Source organism: Gorilla gorilla, chromosome 12 (genome assembly GCF_029281585.2).
Source record: "Gorilla gorilla gorilla isolate KB3781 chromosome 12, NHGRI_mGorGor1-v2.1_pri, whole genome shotgun sequence".
Taxonomy (NCBI): domain Eukaryota; kingdom Metazoa; phylum Chordata; class Mammalia; order Primates; family Hominidae; genus Gorilla; species Gorilla gorilla.
In genome coordinates, this window is record NC_073236.2 from 105,823,251 (window position 1) to 105,841,038 (window position 17,788).

Consider the following 17,788-nt stretch of genomic DNA (forward strand, 5'->3'; position numbering starts at 1 on the left):
TCTTTTGTGAAAGGAAGAGTCAATTGATGCAGCAAATTTCATTGTTTTATTTTAAGAAATTGCCACAGCCACTCCAACCCTCAGCAATCATTTTCTCTGACTAGTCAGCAGCCATCAACATTAAGGCAAGACTGGCAAAAAGTTTATACTTTGCTGAAGGTTCAAATGATTGTTAGCATTTTTTAGTAATATGCTAGTTTTTATTAAATTAAGGTATATAGATTTTTTTAGACATAATTCAATTGTACCCTAATAAGCTACAATGTACATATAACTTTTATATGCACTGAGAAACCAAAACAATTGTGTGACTTGCTTTATTGAGATATTCACCTTATTGTGGTGGTTTGGAACTGAACCCATCATGTCTCTGAGGTATGACAGTAATTGGTTATAAGCAGGAGAGGTAATGAATGGTGGAGATAAATGGAGCCGGAGGTGAGTTAACCGGCTAAGATTAGACTTTATTCTCCAGGCAAAGGGATATTATTTTGTTTCTGAGAAAAATATTGACATGATTGGATTTGTGCTTCAGGAAGATTAATCTAGCTGAGAAAGGTAAAACAATTAGAGACATGAGGAGTCTAAGGTAACAGTTCAGGGGAGAGGGTCTGAATTATACTAGCAGCAGTAGGATAGAGGTGCAGGGGCAGATTTGAGACATAACAGAGGTAGCATCATCAAATTAGTGATCTGAAGTTCGCTAATGAAATTCACCTATCTGGATTTATGGAATAACAAACACCTTTGGAAAAAAAAATATGTACCACTGTCAATATTTTTATTTCAAAACAAATACTTGAAGTGCCTCTTGGATTGCTTCCCCCACATTTGGGTGAATTTTCCCCAGAAGCTATGTAAGCAGCTCGGACTCAATCCCGAGTTCCTTCACTAAGTTCATGAAGTAGTTTTTCATCATGACAGTAAACCCACGGCACACATTCAAGAGGCATATGATGGATTAAGGACATCTTTGAACTGCCAATGGGAATGGAAAACAGAAGAAGACTAAAGACTACAGCACACCAGAAGAAAACCTTACCTTCTGGTTGTTTTTTTTTATCAAGCATGAAGTTTATCTTCTGCCCCAGGACTGCAATGTTTTCCACATGGGCACAGTGGTTTATGGCCACAAAGCAGGCACCCTCCAGAGGTTTCCTAAGTCATTCATCATTCCCAGTCTCCAGTCATCACCATGCATCTCGTCTAGATACCACACACACTGAAAAAAGAAGAGAACGTGCAGGCAATTTTAGAATGTAAAAACAATCCATTTTTTTCATTTGTTCAGTAAATATTTATTACCTACATACTCTGCTCTAGAAGAGTCAGCAAACTAAAGCCTCTAAGCCGAATCTAGCCTGCAGCTGGTTTTTGTAAATAAAGTTTTATTGAAACACATCCATGTCCATTTGTTTAGCTTCTTTCAAGCTTCAATTGCAAAGAGGGAAGAAAGGGAGAGCTGATGTTCTCCAGGGTTGGTAAACTTCCCTGAAGGAACAGAGAGTAAATATTTGAGACTTTGGGGATAATGTGGTCCCTGTCACAACTACTCTGTTCTGCACTGTGAAGCAAAAGCAGGTATAAACAACATGTAAATTGTCTTTAGAGTTCTATTTACAAAACAGGAGGTTAACCTGTAGCCATAATTTCTTACCTCTGGTCTAGATCTTAGAATGTCCCTGGGCGATGTCTCTAGAAAAAAACAATAATTTCTCCAAGAACTAACCAATATTTTTATTTCTCTTCACTAGTGTGGACATAGAGGATTGACAAAACATATTTTCTGTTTGATTTCTTCATCTGATGATTTATCTATCTTAGATCATACAATTTCAACAAATCACAGTTAAATCTTAAGTTCTTTTTATTCTATCTTGTTCTTATTCAAATATTTGTTTCTTTAATATGCCTGTTGCAGGAGAGAAAAAATATTTTTATACATTTTTCAAATTCATTTCACTAGAGGAATTTTATGGTGTTTGTTTTTATTTCAGCATATACTTGGGTAACGGGTTCTTGGACTAAATTTGGAGGTAGATTCTGCTGCATGACGATAAATTGCTAGTGCTTGGAAAAGAAAATATACCAACATTTAGAAGGCACACTCTGAATTTACCCAATGCTACATCTATGTGATATCTATTATATGTAGAACAATAATGTGTCTGCGAGAATCCTGTCAGAGACAGAAACCACACCAGTAATTTGATCAGGGAAACTTTAATATAAGAAACTACTAACTAGTAGAAAAGGAAGTAGTATTTTAGTAGTTAAAAAGAAAAGAACAGAAAACAACACAAGAAAAGTGTCTCTAACACCTCTCTTATGCTGTCACATACAATCAGTTGCCAAGACCCACATCTATTTGGTCTATTATAATTATTTCCTAATTGAGCTCTGTACTTTTGGTCTCTTTGTGAGGCAACATTAATCTTTCTTCACTAGTCACAACTTTCCTCAAAGTCCTTTAAAATAATACTTCAATCCGATATCCTCTTTAAATGTCTTTTAAACTAAACACTTTCTTAGTATTTAATAACTCCTTGGGTTTTTTTTTACTTTAAAACCTCCATAAAACTCTGATTTCTTTTTCTTGATTACTTTTGTACTTTCTTGCCTATGTAATTTTAGCTGAGTCCTTCCTTTCTTCTAGAATCCCCCCGAGCCTATCTCCACTTGTTAAAATTCTCTCATTTCTTGAGAACTGGTCTCAAATACTATTTTTCCCACGAAGACTTTTCAGTTGCTCCATTAAATACAATCATTTCCTACCCTGATCTCCTCCAACACCATTTTATATTTCCCTAATGTTAATTACCACACCCACAAGTGTTAATTTTTCTGCAATCATAAGAAAACACCAGCAGATAAGCAACCTGTAGACTATGACTATATTTTAGGGAGTTAGTATATGACAAGAGATGATGTATTAAATCTGATGGTTGGGTTTGAGGCCAGGTTGCTATACTTGCCAGGCATTAACCCGTTTATGCCTGAGGTTGCAATTTTTTGAATTTTTGCAATCAGACCTTGCTGATGACTTTGAGCAGTTGGATATAAATAACTCCCACATGCTTAGCGTTCCTATAATGGAACACTAGGCATATAAAGGGGTTTTAATGTCTGATTCAGTGAAATACAGAAAATATTATCAGCCTTACACATAAAGTGACTAACACAGTGTTAAGCTCAAGGTAGGTGTAAAATGAATCAGTTCTTCTTTTTCATCTTTAGAACCCTCATGACCCCAAACACAAAGAATGTTCAATTTCTTAAATACATTTTTATGGAGATGTAGGCCAATATGAAGTTTACCATTCTGGAAACTCAGCATTATCAGCTGAGCAATCCTATCTGAATCCCTAGTGTAGCAAAATCTTCACAGAACTTCCAGATTTCAGTTTCTCCCATGTGGGAAACAAAATGTAAATAAACCTATTGCTCCCAATTATAAACGTGTGGTGGGTAGGAGACAGAAAAAGAGGGGCACGTTGAGCAAGGGGATCCCTTTCTTAATCCTTAAATTCCAAAATCAGGCCACCATTTTGATTTTGTATTTATTTTTTCTTAGTCTATTCAGCTTCAAAGTTTTAGATGGAAACAGTAGTTCTTTTATTGTTTCATATTAACCTAATTTTTTTAACTTTTATTTGTCCCCTCATTTTGCATTATTTTTCAAGTTCAATGCAATTACAACTCTCAAATATATATATTTGAGACAAGGTTTTGTCTTACATATAGGTTTTTGTCTTAAATATATATATATATTTAAGGTTTTTGTCTTAAATATACACATATATTTAAGACAAGGTTTTGCTCTGTCACATATGGCTGGAGTGCAGCACGATCATAGCTCACTGCAACTTTGATCTCCTGGGCTGAAGCAATTCTCTCACCTCATCAAATGGAAATTTTACTTGCAGTTTCATTTAAAAAATCAAAAGTTGCTTAAATACATTAAGTTGACTTTAAGCAATAAATGAAATCCTAAAAATTGTGTATAAATTGAATTTGTTTTAATTATAAATGAATGAATGCATATCAGGTTAAATGGTCTATAGTAATATGATTCTTGAGGAATAAATTCATATTTATAAATATTTGGGCAAAAATGAATAATTTAGGTTTTCATACGTCAGATTTGTTGCATGTGGGCTAAATCTGTAATCTCATTCCTTGTTCCTATTTGAAACTCATTTCTATGATGACAAAATATATATTATTTTCTGAGAAAATAAAAACCAGGCTTAATGAAACAAATAAAGGGAATAAATCATGAGCTATATTTTAATAATTTTAGCCCTCAGTTTAAAAGATACTGCCAAGTAAAGTGTCCCATATCTTATGTTCATTTAGAAAACCCTTCTCTGAACACAGAAAAGAAATATAACTCTATAAAAACCCCAGGCACAAGCTGCTAACCAGTCGAATATAATTTTATAGATTTTTTTATACTTGAATATAGAAAGGCTTTTGACTGTCGTGTATCTTGCAAGATTTGTATAAATAAGGGATGACTGGTTGCATCATGATACACACATGTATTGCTCAATCATCTACTTCACATTTTTTGCTGTGATGATGAAAAATTCACAATGACATTTTCCTTGACATAAATGTAGATCTATAAAAGAGAGATTTCATCTTCAGAATCACAGAATGTTTGAACTCGCAGGACCACAGAGATGACTTAATTTAGCCTTTTCCTTTTATATTTCAAGTCGTTGAGACTCAGAAAGATAATGACATACCCAAGATCATCCAGGTTATTGGCAGCCACATCATAAGAAATTTGGGACCCTGTTTATTCCTCTGCTGCACAGTTTGAAACAGAAAATGGAAATTACAGTGTTTCAAATCCAAAAATTTAAGCCATTTTTCCCCATGCTATTTAGCCAAGCTACACTGAAGTCATTTTTGCTTGCTCATTTTTGTTTGTTACACAAAGCATCTTATTCTCTACAAAAAATAAAAAGCTAAGGTATTGACTCTGGGAAAGTTTTGAAACTAAATTAAAATAAATCATGAAAAACAAAGTAAATATTAGATATAATTAAACACACTATTTATTCCTGGGAAGTAAACTTCCTAGAGCTCTCATAAGTATTTTTTATTATGACAGTTGAAGAAGGACTAATCGCCAATATTCTCCAGCCACTTGCCAACACCTAAAACTGAAGGATGAATATCCAGGGCTAAAATATGTCAATTATGTTTTTAATGTCCCAACAGCTTTAGTTATAACCTATCTGAGTTCTATACAAACGGAGGCAGAGCAAGACGACTGAATAGAAGCCTCCACTGACAGCCCTCCCTGCAGGAATGCCAAATTGAACAGCTGTCCATATATAAAAGCACCTTCCTGCGAGGCAAAAACCAGGCAGGTTATCACAGTACCTGGTTTTAATTTCATATCAAGGAAAGAGGCACTGAAGAAGGTAGGAAAGACACTCTTGAATTGCTGATGCTACCCCTCTGCCATCCCCCAGCAGTGGCTGCATGGTGCTGAGACAGAATCTGTGCCCTTGGGGGAGGAAGAGTGCCATGATTGTGGGACTTTGCACTGAAACTCAGTGTTGCCCTGTTACAGTGGAAAGCAACAGAGGGCAGAACTCAGCCAGCACACACAGAGAAAGCATTTAGACCAGCCCTAGCCAGAGAGAAACTGCCCATTTCAGTGGTTGGAACCTGAGTTCCACCAAGCCTTGCCACCGTCGACTAAAGTGCTCTGGGGTCCTAAATAAACTTGAAAAGCAGTCTAGGCCACAAAGACTGAAATTCCTGGGCAAGTCCCAGTGTTATGCTCGGCTCAGAGCCGGTGGACTTGGGGAGCACGTGACCTAAGAAGATACCAGCTAGGGTGGCCAAGGGGGTCCTTAGGCCACCACTCCCACAACCTCAAGCAGTAAAGCTCACGGATCTGGGAGAGGGTCCTTCCCTCTGCTTAAAGAGAGGAGAGGAAGAGTAAAGAGGACTTTGTCTTGCAACTTGTCAGCTCAGTCACCGTAGGATAGGGCACCAGGCAGAATTCTGAGGTCCCCATTCCAGATCCTAGTTTCCAGATGAAATTTCTAGACACAATCTGGGCCAGAAAGGAACACACTGCCTTGAAGAGAAGGACCAAATTCTGGCAGGATTCATCACTTGCTAAATAAAGAGCCCTTGGGCCCTGAATAATCAGCAGTGGTGCCCGGACAATACTTGCCAAGGACCTTAGATAAAATTCACAGACATGTCTGCATCAGGAGTGAACCCACACATTCTCAGCTGTGTTGGCTAAGAGGAGGGCCTTTTCCTGCTTGAGAAAAAGAGAGGGAAGAGTAAGGGGATGTTGTCTTGCAGCTTAGGTACCAGCTCAGCCATAGTAAAGAAGAGCACCAAGCAAACTCTTGGGCTCCCAGTTCTAGGCCTTGGCTCTTGGATGGCATTTCTTGACATGCCCTAGGCTGGAGGGGAGCCCACTACCCTGAAGAGTGAGTCCCAGGCCTAGCAGCGTTTACCACAAGCTGACTGAAGAGCCCTTGGGCCTTGAATAAATATCAGTGGTAGCCAGGCAGTACTTACGGCAGGCCTGGGGTGGCGGTGGCCACAGGGAAAGACTTCTCTGCTTGAGGAAAGGAGAGGGAAGAGTGGAAAGGACTTTGTCTTGTGCCTGGGATGCCAATCAGCTGCAGTAGAATAGAGCACAAAATAGATTCCTAAGGTTTCTGACTCCAGGCCCTGCCTGTGGATGGCATCTTTAGACACCCCAGGCCTGTGGAAATTTTACCACCCTAAAGGGAAGGACACAAGCCTGGCTGGCTTCACCACCTACTGATTAAGGAGCTCGAGGGCCTTGAGCAAAACATAAGCAGTAGCCAGGCAGTGGTTACCACAGGCCATGGGTAAGACCCCAGTGCTGTGCTGGCTTCAGCTCTGATCTAGCACAGTCCTAAGGGTGGTAGTCACAGGGGTGCCTGTGTCACCCCTTCCCAAGCTCCAGGCAGCTCAGCACAGACAGGTACTTTCGCTGATTGGGAAAAAGTAAAGGAAGAGAACAAGAGTCTCTGACTGGTAATCCAGGGAATTCCAAATCTTACCCAAGACCACCAAGATGGTATATCCATGAGTCTGAGGCTTGGGGTGCCTCCTAATGCAGATATGGCTACAGTGACCAAAGACAGATCACAACACCCAAGTCCCTTCGAATACCTGGAAATCATACCCAAGAAGGATGCGTACAAACAAACTAAACTGTGAAGACTACAATAAGTACCTAACTCTTCAGTGCCCAGAAACCAACAAACATCCACAAGCATCAACAGCTTCCAGGAAAACATGGCCTTGCTATGCAAACTAAATAAGGCACCTGGAACCAATCCTGCAGAAACTGAGACATGTAACCTTTTAGATGGAGAATTCAAAATAGCTGTTTTGAGGAAACACAACAAAATCCAAGATAGCACAGAGAAGAAATTCAGAATTCTATCTGATAAACTTAACAAATAGATTGAAATAGTTAAAAAGAATCAAGTAGAAACTCTGGAGTTGAAAAATGCAAGTGATATACTGAAAAATGCTTTGGAGTCTCTTAATAACAGAATTGATCAAACAAAAGAAAGAATTAGTGAGCTTCAAGACAGGCTATTTGAAAACACACAGAGGGGACAAAAGAAAAAATAATAAAAAAGAATTAAAGCAGACCTACAAGACCTAGAAAATAGACTCAAATAGGCAAATCTAAGGAGGCCCTAAAGAGGATGTAGAAAGAGATAGATCTGGGTAGAAAGCGTATTCAAAGAATAACAACACAGAGCTTCTGAAACCTAGAGAAAGTATCAATATTCAAGTACAAGGTTATAGAACAGCAAGCAGATTTAACCCAAATAAGTCTACCTCAATCTATTTAATAATCAAACTCTCAAATGCCCAGGATGAAGAAAGAATTCTAAAAGAAGCAAGAGAAAAGAAACAAATAACAACATACAATGGATCTCCAATATGTCTGGCAGCAGACTTTTCAGTGGAAACCTTACAAGTCAGGGGACACTGGCATGGCATATTTAAAGGCTGAAGGAAAATAAAATTTACCCTAGAATAGTAGATTTGGCAAAAATATCCTTTAAATATGAAGAAGAAATGAAGACTTTCTCAGACAAAATCTGAGGAATTTCATCAACACCAGACCTGCCCCACATGAAATACTAAAGGGAATTCTTCACTCTGAAAGAAAAGGATGTTAATGAGCAATAAAAAATTATCGGAAGGCACAAAACTCACTGGTAACAGTAAATACACAGAAAAACACAGAATGTTATAACACTGTAATTGTGGTGTGTAAACTATTCATATATAGAGTAGAAAGATTAAATAATGACCCAATCCAAAATAGTGATGTAATAATGAAAACTTTTCAAGACATAGTACAATAAAATATAATTGGAACAACAAAATGTTAAAAAGCAAGGGGAAAAAGTAAAAGTGTAGCGTTTTTATTAGTTTTATCTTTGCTTGTTAGTTTATGTAGTGTTAAACTGTCATCAATTTATAATATGGGCAAGAACATAGTATGTACAATCCTCATGGTAACCTCAATCGAAAATCATACAATGGATACACACAAAAATATAAAAAGCAAGAAATTAAAACAGACCACCAGAGAAAATCACCTTCACTAAAATGAAAATAGAAAGGAAGGAAAGAAGGAAGCGAAGACCACAAGACAACAAGAAAACAAATAACAAAATGGCAAAAGTAAGTCCTTACTTATCAATAATAACATTGAATGCAAACAGACTAACTCTCTGATCAAAATACATAGAGTATGACTGAATACATTAAAAACAAGACCCAGTGAACTACTGCCTACAAGAAACACACTTCACCTATACCGACAAAATAGATTTCAAGACATAACTATTGAAAAAAGACAAAGAAGGTCATTATGTAATGATAAAGGGGTCAATTCAGCAAGAGAATACAACAATTGTAAATACATATGCACCCAAAACTGAAGCACCCAGATATACAAAACAAATAATAGAATTAAAGAGATAGACACCAATACAATAACAGATGGAGACTTCAACACCCCACTTTCGGCATTGAACAGATCTTCCAGGCAGAAAATCAACATGGAAACATTGGACTTTGCACTATAGACTAAATTACCTACGCATATTTACAGAATATTTCATCCTATGGCTGAAAAATACAGTCAACTCCTCATTAATGGATTATTCTCAAGGATAGACCATGTGTTAGGACACAAAATAAGTCTTCAAATATTTTAAAAAACTGAAATAATACCAAGCATTTTTTTCTGACCATAATGGAATAAAGCTATAATTCGATAACAAGATGAATTTTAGGAACTATGCAAACACATGGAAATTAAACAATATGCTCCTGAATGACCAGTGGGTCAATGAAGAAATTAAGAAGGAAATTGAAAAATTCCTTTAAACAAATGGAAACACAACATACCCAAGCCTGTAGGATACAGTGAAAGCAATACAAAGAGGAAAGTTTATAGCTATAAGTGCCTACATCAAAAAAGTAAAAAAAAAAAAAACTTCAAATAAACAACATAGTGATGCATCTTCTGAAACAAGAAAAGCGCAAACCAAACCCAAAATTAGTAGAGGAATATAAATAGTAAAGATCAGAGCAGAAATAAATGAAATTGAAACAAGGCAAACAATAAAAAATATCAATGAAAATAAAAGTTGGTTTTTTGAAAAGATAAAAACTGACAAATCTTTAGCCAGACTAAGCAAAAGATGGGAGTTCTATACAAGACACTGAGACTCTATCCATTCGTCACAACTTGAACTCAGTCATGAAGCCTGAGTATCAATTTTTTAATGCTTCCCTCTCATTTATACCTACGTAATTTTCCTCTCTGGAATCATTAAGTTATTTTATTGTCTTAGTAAAATATATACACATAGATGTGCCTAATTTATTCTCTATTCATCTTCCATAAAAACTGTATAACTATCTTTTCCTGCTCTCTCCAGCAGGGACAATTTCCCTTTATCATCAGTCTATCTTTCAATTTGTGCCAATTAATTCCTGTTCAACACAGGATTAAAGGCTAACAGAGAATAGGGGATGGACCAAAGATGTCAAATATGTGGAACTGATACTTAGCTCAGGGAAAAATGGATATTCAATTAATTCTCCTGTAAACAAAAAGAATATTAAAGTCTTACTACATCCTTTATATTATTATTACTATTCTATGGCAGCAGTTCTCAACCAGAGGCAATTTTGCCCCCTATGGGACATTTGGCAATGTCTGAAGACATTTTTGATTGTCACAACTTGGGGAGTTGGCAGCTGCTAGTGGCATCAAGTAGGCAGATGCCATGGGTCCTAGGACAACCCCCTAAAACAAAGAATTAACTGGCCAAAAAAGTCAATCATGTCAAAGTTGAAAAACTCTCCGAAGACATTATTATACACATTCTATGTATATTAGATAATTTAACCCTAGGTTACTCTCATTTAACTGGGGAGTTATACAAGTCATAGAGAAGTTAAGCAACTTGCAAAAGAGGTCGAGAAACACCTAACAAGTGACAGAGATAAGATGTAAAATTGAGAGGTCTGGATCCTAATAGCTCTGCGTCTCTTACTGCTGAAATAATATTCATTTTTTTAAGGCCAAAATTACTAAAATTTTTCGAGTCCAGTTGACCCTTGAACAATGTGGGGGCTAAGGACTCTGATCCTCTGTGCAGTTGAAAATTTATGTGTAACTTTTGACTCCCCCAAAACTTAATGACTAATAAACTACTATTGACCAGAAGCCTTACCAATAACATAAACAGTCTATTAACACATAATTTGCATGATATATGTATTATATACTACATTCTTTGAAATAAGCTAGAGAAAAGAAAATACTAAGAAATCACATGGAAGACAAAATATATTTAGTATTCATTAAGTGAAAGTGGATCATCATAAAAGTCTTCATCCTTGTTGGTTTCATGTTGGGTAGGCTGAGGAGGAGGGGGAGTTGGTCTTGCTGTCTCAAAGGTGGCAGAGATGGAAGAAAATTGGCATCTAGGCCGGGTGCAGTGGCTCACACCTGTAATCCCAGCACTTTGGGAGGCTGAGGCGGGTGGATCAGGTGGTCAGGAGATCAAGACCATCCTGGCTAACATGGTGAAACCCCGTCTCTACTAAAAATACAAAAAATTAGCGGGGCGTGGTGGTGGGCGCCTGTGGTCCCAGCTACTCGGGAGGCTGAGGCAGGAAAATGGCGTGAATCTGGGAGGCAGAGCTTGCAGTGAGCTGAGATTGCGCCATTGCACTCCAGCCTGGGCCACAGCGTGAGACTCCGTCCCCCTACCCCCCCCCCAAAAAAAAGAAAAGAAAAGAAAATTGGCATCTAAATGGACCCATGCAGTTCAAACTCATGCTGTTCAAAGATCAGCTGTACTTTGTAGGACCCTCTCCTATGATGACCATAGCAGCTCTATGCTCTAAGTAAGATTCACAATATTTTCATATTTCATTAGCTGTCACCGTTGCATGAAGATTTTTTGATTCCCTTCCCACCTACACAGTTAAAAATAATTGTTCTGGCCTTCAAATTCCCAGAGCTGTAATATCTTATCTAGAGTATGACACCATGATTTCCCAAAGCACTTCTTAAGGGACACTAGCTCTGCCAAGGATTAAAATGTATTGTGTGATAAGAATTCTGTGGTCAAATAATACATGAAAACATAAATAAAATCAAAGTTTCCATTTAAACTTCCCAGAGACTGATATGCACTGTGAACGTCTGAGAGATATACTTTATATAGCATACCTCAAATTAATTTGAGCAAAAAAGCTCTTCTTTACGTATCAGTTTGAGAAATATTAGTATCATATGATCAAAAATAATAAAAGAATAATAATCATGTTGTTAGGTTATAATGATCTTTTCTTATCTCTTGACCTTTTAAATGACCTACTCAATACCCTTCTTCCAAGCAAATGTGACAATATTTATAAAGCATTGGAATATAATAAACATTATGCAAAGATACTGCAGAAAATATACACAAATCATTATTTTAATGACTCTTCTTATGGGGATTAAAATAAAAAGAAACAACTAATACGATTGTTGGTCATCTTGCAGATAGAACAACTATGCATTTGGGTGCCCCGTAACCACAGGGTTCATACATCTCCTTAGCCAAACCTCCTAAAAGAAGCCTGTTAGAAGTAGAGCACAATGCTGTCAATGATTCAGTAACTCACACTTTATTCTCCAGTGAGCCAAGAAACAGTTTTGTCATTGTGGTTTGCAGCAGAATGTGCTCTCGAGATGGTTGCAGACAATTGGGTCAAGAATGTAGCCTCCATGGCCAGGCACAGTGGCTCATGCCTGTAATCCCAGCACTTTGGGAGGCCAAGGCAGACGGATCATGAGGTCACAGTGAAACCCCATCTGTACTAAAAATACAAACAAATTAGCCGGGCATGGTGGTGCACGCCTGTAGTCCCAGCTACTCGGGAGGCTAAGGCAGGAGAATCGCTTGAACCTGGAAGGCGGAGGTTGCAGTGAGCCAAGACTGTGCCATCGCACTCCAGTCTGGGTGACAGAGCAAGACTCTGTCTAAAAAAAAAAAAAAAAAAAAGAACGTAGCCTCCAGACCCAGGTAAACTGCCCACCATAATGCCAAATAAAGTGAAAAACCTGAGGGGAAATAGGCAAAGGATTTGAATGAACATAAGCACATGGAAAGATGCTCAACATCATTCTAGAACTTCATTAATTGTTAGAGAAATGCAAATAAAATCTACACTGAGCTACAACTTCTCTTTCACTAGGATGACTAAAATGAAAAACACACACAATAATAAATGTCAGAGACGATATGGAGAAATTAAAACCCTCATACAATTGTTAGTAGGAATGCAAAATGGAACAGTCACTTTGGAAAACAGTTTGACAGTTTCTCAAAAAGTCAAATATAGACTTACCATAGGCTGCTCCTAGGTATACACCCACAAGAACTGCAAACCTATGTTCACACAAAAATTTGTACACAAATGTCCATGGAAGCATTATTCATAATAGAGGAAACATGGAAACAATCCGAGACTCTATAAACTGATGAAGATATGGCATGGCTAAACAATGGACTATTATTTGCTATAAAAAAGAATGAAATACAGTGGGAAGTAACACCTAATGGGCATTTTTTGTTTTGTTTTGTTTTATTTTTTGAGACAAAACTCTCGCTCTGTCACCCAGGCTGGAGTGCAGCGGGCAATCTCGGCTCACTGTAAGCTCCGTCTCCCCGGTTCATGCCACTCTCCTGCCTCAGCCTCCCGAGTAGCTGGGACTACAGGTGCCCACCACCACGCCCGGCTAATTTTTTTTATTTTTTGTAGAGATGGGGTTTCACCATGTTAGCCAGGATGGTCTCAATCTCCTGACCTTGTGATCCTCCCGCCTCAGCCTTCCAAAGTGCTGGGATTACAGGCGTGAACCACTGCACCCAGCCGGGCATGTGTTTTTTGTTTCCGTGGGAGGTGATGAAAATATTCTGGAATTAGACAGTGGTGATGGTTGCACACTCTATGAGCATACAAAAAACTACTGAATTATATACTATAAACAGGTTAGTTTTAAGGTTAGTTTTAAACAGGTCAATGTTAGAGAAAAAAACGATGCACTGTATAAAAGGGGATCCCACAACTCACCTTGTAAGAAGTCCTCAAGTTTTAGTACTTTAGGTTGCTGATTTCTATTACAGAACTAAAAAGAATTTAGTATTAGTTTCTTTTCTTCTCCAGATCCACACGGATTAGAAAGAGCTCTTTCTCTTCCATATACGTTCAACATTTTTCCCCAGCCCAGTTAGAGTGCCACCTCTTCAACAAGACCCCCTTCTGCTTTTTAATAAATAGACAAAAAGTCACTTTTACTCAGCTCCATCAGACATTGCTTTATGCTAATGTCTCTTAAAGGCAGGGATTCCCTTGGGCCTGTATTTTTATGACATTTACAATAAGCATTGGTGGCAATAATGTTGATCATCCTTGCTTTCTTTGTCCTTTTCATTATTTCTGCCTTTTCCTTCTCAGGGCTTCACTACTGTCCTCCATATGTAGAGCTTAAGGTTAAGCTCTATCCTGAGCTACTCTAAAAGTTCTAGAACTTTATTCTACTGGTGGACGATGCAAACTCTCAAGATGGCCTTTGAGGCAGAGGATTACTAATGTGCTGTCAGCTGACTTCCCTCTCCTCCCACCACCTACCTCGGCTCAGCATTCTCCGGGCTTCTTAGTACAGGCGCCACTTGCCTATCTGCTCTTTTGCATGCCAAAGATTTTTTTATTCTATTCTTATTGCTCCTCTGCATTTATGGCTTTTGGAAGAAAAAAAAAAAGCACACTGCAATTATATTAGCGGTGTTTGGGTGGAAAGCCAGTCTCCTTATTCCCTGGAATGTTCTTTGACAAACTAGAAAACGCTGGCAGGTCAGCATACTCTGAGAAGCATCAACACTGGGAAGCACTAGTCTGGCAAAAGGATATTGAGCTTTCAGGTCAGAGAAACTAGGATCTAGTGTTAGCTTTGCTATGATTTGGGGGAAAGTTAACATTTCCAAGCCCCAGTTTTCTCATCTGTTAAACAGACATAATATGCACCTTGCACGTACTTGAGAAAAAGAGATGAAACATTACCTGTACATTGCCTTGTATGTAGCCTATAGCTTTTTTGAGTTTTGACTCACAAATGTTAATTCAATTTTATTCCCTTGAAAGCAGATCCAGAGCTTTGCTACTCAAAGGATGGTTCATGGACCAGAAGCATCTGCATCTCCCAGGTTCTTGTTCAAAATACAAAGCTTCCAGCCCCACCCCAAACCTATTGAATCAAAATCTGCATTTTATCAAGACCTTGAGGGAATCTGTATACCTATTTTTATGCATATTAAAGTCTGAGAAACTCTGCTATAGAGGCCCATGTTTATTAACTGACAGATGTTGGCGTGGGATGGAATTAGAGGTGATAGGGAAGTCTATTAATGAGATTCCAGAACATTCTGGGGAAGATTCAAAGGGCCCAGTGAGAAAATTGTAGAAAGCGTCTTTATAACTTAAAAGCATAATCTCCTTCCAGTTTTTGCTCTCTCTCATTAATACATACATTAAGACATGGTAGAGCATGCTGAGGCATCTTGGGACAGATGTTGAATAGAGGCAGCTCCCACACTTCCCTGCCATGTAGATGATGGAGATCACTCCATGCCAGGTGAGTGATCAGCCTAATGTTGTCTCTCAAGCAGGACTTTCCTTTGGTACCTTTATAATGAAATTTTTTTTTTTTTTGAGATGGAGTCTCGCTCAGCTGCCCAGGCTGGAGTGCAGTGGCGCGATCTCGGCTCGCTGCAACCACCGTCTTCCCAGTTCAAGTGATTCTTCTCTCTCAGCCTCCTGAGTAGCTGGGATTACAGGCACCCGCCATCATGCGTGGCTAAATTTTTTTGTATTTTAGTAGAGACGTGGTTTCACCATGTTGACCAGGCTGGTCTTGAACTCCTGACCTCAGGTGATCCGACCATGTTGGCCTCCCAAAGTGCTAGGATTACAGGCGTGAGCCACCGCGCCCAGCTATAATGAATTTTTAAACCTATAAGCAGACCATGAGTGTAACACTTCATGCCTGAGCCCAACATACAGATACAGAAGTGCTGGTTTCCTCTGTCTCCTTATACCGTTTAGAAAATGCATCACTCAGCCTCTGTATTACAGCCAGAATTTATCTCTAAAGGTGCTCCTTCAATTTCTGGGTCTTGTATTGATATATTCCTACAAGCTCAAGCATTTTGAAGATCATTAGAAATATCCAATGTGGGCCAGGCGCAGTGGCTCACACCTGTAATCCCAGCACTTTGGGAGGCCGAGGCAGGTGGATCACGAGGTCAGGAGTTCAAGACCAGCCTGGCCAAGATGGTGAAACCCCATCTCTACTAAAAATACAAAAATTAGCTGGGTGTGATGGTGGGTGCCTGTAATCCCAGCTACTCGGGAGGCTGAGGCAGAGAACTGCTTGAACCCAGGAGGGAGAGGTTGCAGTGAGCCGAGATTGCACCACTGCACTCCAGCCTGAGCGACAGAGTGAAACACCGTCTCAAAACAACAAAAAAAGAAATATCCAACGTGGTTCAATCAAGAAATAATGTTAGAGAAAATAACCATATACTGTGTGTAAGAGAATCCCACAACTCACCTTGTAAAAAATTCCTCAAATTTTAGTACTTAAGCCTGCTTATTCCATTTTTAAAATAAACTAGAGAAGCAACTGACAGGTATCTTAGGGTACACTTAATTTACACCAACAGATTTTCATTTACTCTTTGGAGTCTGTGAATTCGATTCATTACCAGAAAGATTTTTGAAATGTTAGTGCCATCCTTTCTCCAACCATCCTTTAACCCAACCCCAAACAGGATACTATCTTAAGCACAGTCTTAGGTAACAAGAAAAAAATCAGGAAATGGATTATTATCCCTTAAGCTAGATAGAGCTTTATAATTGCAAAACTACTTTAGATGAATTCCTTTCTTTCAATCACTTCGCCCAGAAACTCAATAAATGTTCATTAGAGGGCTGAATAAACCAACATTTGGTGACAGTGTTCCACCAGCATCTCCGGAAAAGCTTCTACTGTTACGACGTTGTTTGGCTAACCACCCATCTAGTAGATCTTTCCAGATCTCATCAGTAATTGCAAATGCTATCTCTTGGATGAAAGAAAAACTGTGTTAGTTGTTATGTTGACAAGTGTATCCACAGAGATGTTTTGCTGCCAAGAAAAGAGGCTGAATGTGAGGAAATTTCATTATGCACACATTTCCATTAAAAAAAATTAAATGATCCGAACCATCTCTCCGAAGCACAGTCTTTAGCAACAACCTGGAGTTGATTCAGTTGTTGTTTTAATGGAATTGCTTTTTTCCCCAATAAAGCCTCAATGAAATTTGTTAGCAGAAGTTTTAGTTGATGGCATTCAGCCAAAATATTTGTCAATGGGATTTTACTTCTTAGATGTGTTTGGTAGCTTTGGAAAAGCTTTTTATTTATTTTTTAATTAGAAGTCTCCAGAGAATGTCTGGAAGCATAAGTACTAGATAGTCTCTATTCCAAAATTTATTTTACATTAAACTTGAAATTCCCAGGACTCCTTTGGGTACTAGAATATGCAAATTTATGAGTATGACACCTCACAAATACACAGTTGAAGACTGCATGACTGAAAGAAAACACCAGTTTAAGTGGAAGAAAGATTGTTATTTTTTCTTAGGAAAAGAATAAAGAAGATAAGAAACATGGAAGTTTATTGAGTCTGACAATGATAATAATATAGTATAATTTATTGAATTAAAATTCCAATCATGGCCTGTTTCTTTTGTTAACTCACTACCTCAACAGTTCTCCACTGTTGGTCCACCGACCTTGTGCCTCAGATTTCTAATGGACTTCCATCGTAGACAGTGAAAGTCATGTCTTTCACTGTCATACCTCAACTGCTGCAGTATAGGAGAGCATCTAATTCTCTTTAGTGAGAAAGTGAATGCATTTGCTCTGACAGAGAAGTCAAATTTTACTTAAGGAAGAAGTCTATGGTCCACAGCAACGCATTGACACAAATGTGCTACTCTCTGGCTGCATAATCTTGGGTTTTTGTTTGTTTGTTTGTTTGTTTGTTTTTGAGATGGAGTCTCTCTCTGTCACCCAGGCTGGAGTGCAGTGGTGCAATCTCGGCTCACTGCAAGCC

The 17,788-nt window shown here is 38.3% G+C and overlaps 1 long non-coding RNA gene across 2 annotated transcripts in view; it reads right to left on the bottom strand.

Annotated features, from left to right (window-relative positions):
* Nucleotides 1-1,042: 1,042 nt before the first annotated feature.
* The window catches only part of LOC129531810 (uncharacterized), a 162,048-nt gene continuing 145,302 nt past the window's right edge, over nucleotides 1,043-17,788 (bottom strand). Inside the window, exon 4 of one of the 2 annotated variants that reach the window (XR_008677233.2) lies at nucleotides 1,043-1,222. This is a non-coding gene — a long non-coding RNA (uncharacterized lncRNA). The remainder of the gene's footprint in view (nucleotides 1,223-17,788) is intronic. The other variant, XR_008677234.1, reaches the window with a different exon arrangement.